Source organism: Montipora foliosa, chromosome 2 (assembly GCF_036669935.1).
Source record: "Montipora foliosa isolate CH-2021 chromosome 2, ASM3666993v2, whole genome shotgun sequence".
Lineage (NCBI taxonomy): Eukaryota > Metazoa > Cnidaria > Anthozoa > Scleractinia > Acroporidae > Montipora > Montipora foliosa.
This window is the reverse complement of record NC_090870.1, coordinates 34,548,207-34,548,910: the sequence shown is the minus strand read 5'-3', so window position 1 is coordinate 34,548,910 and position 704 is coordinate 34,548,207.

Genomic DNA, 704 nt, shown 5'->3' with positions numbered 1-704 from the left:
TCAATTCTTCTTTTCTCCTGCTTTCTTGAAAGTTCGGTGAAATCTTTCACATGGGCTTTGTGTGATTGGAAATGTTCTTTCTCTAATTTTCTGAGGTATTTTTTCAGTTCTTCATTTTCTCCCTTTTGTGATTCGACCTCTTTTGCAAGTGATTTTTCTTTTTCTGCGGGCAAAGAAAGTTCTTTTTGAACCTCTTGAAAAAGCCTCTCTTTTTCTACCTCCAAATGTGCATATTTTGCTCTCCATTCTTCTATCTCAACATTCAGGAGGTCAAAGTGTCTTTCCATGTCTTGCAGCTTTTCCTCAAAGCGTGAAATTTTCTCTTCCATTGCGGATGCTGTGATGACATCACTTGCAAGGACGGGGATTCTTGTCCAATCATTCAGGAAGTTGTCATGGTGCAACTTGGACCCCTTTTTGTTTAACTTTTTCTGCTGTTGTTGGGTTCGCCATCAATGCCATTTCAGTCATTCTTTCGTTCTTTCCGAGCAGGTATTTAATTTTATGGCTGCGTTTGGTATCGCCTGGTATTCCACTTTGTTGGTTTGATCATGAACGCGTGACCAGCGAATAAGGAGCCTGTTTCGGATCGCCAAATTGTACAAAACTTGATCCGCAGAGACTGCCTTTTCTGCTACATAATTTAACTTGTTTAACGGTATTCCGCCATTAATCAGGAGATCAGTATTTTCAAGAGTGGGAGA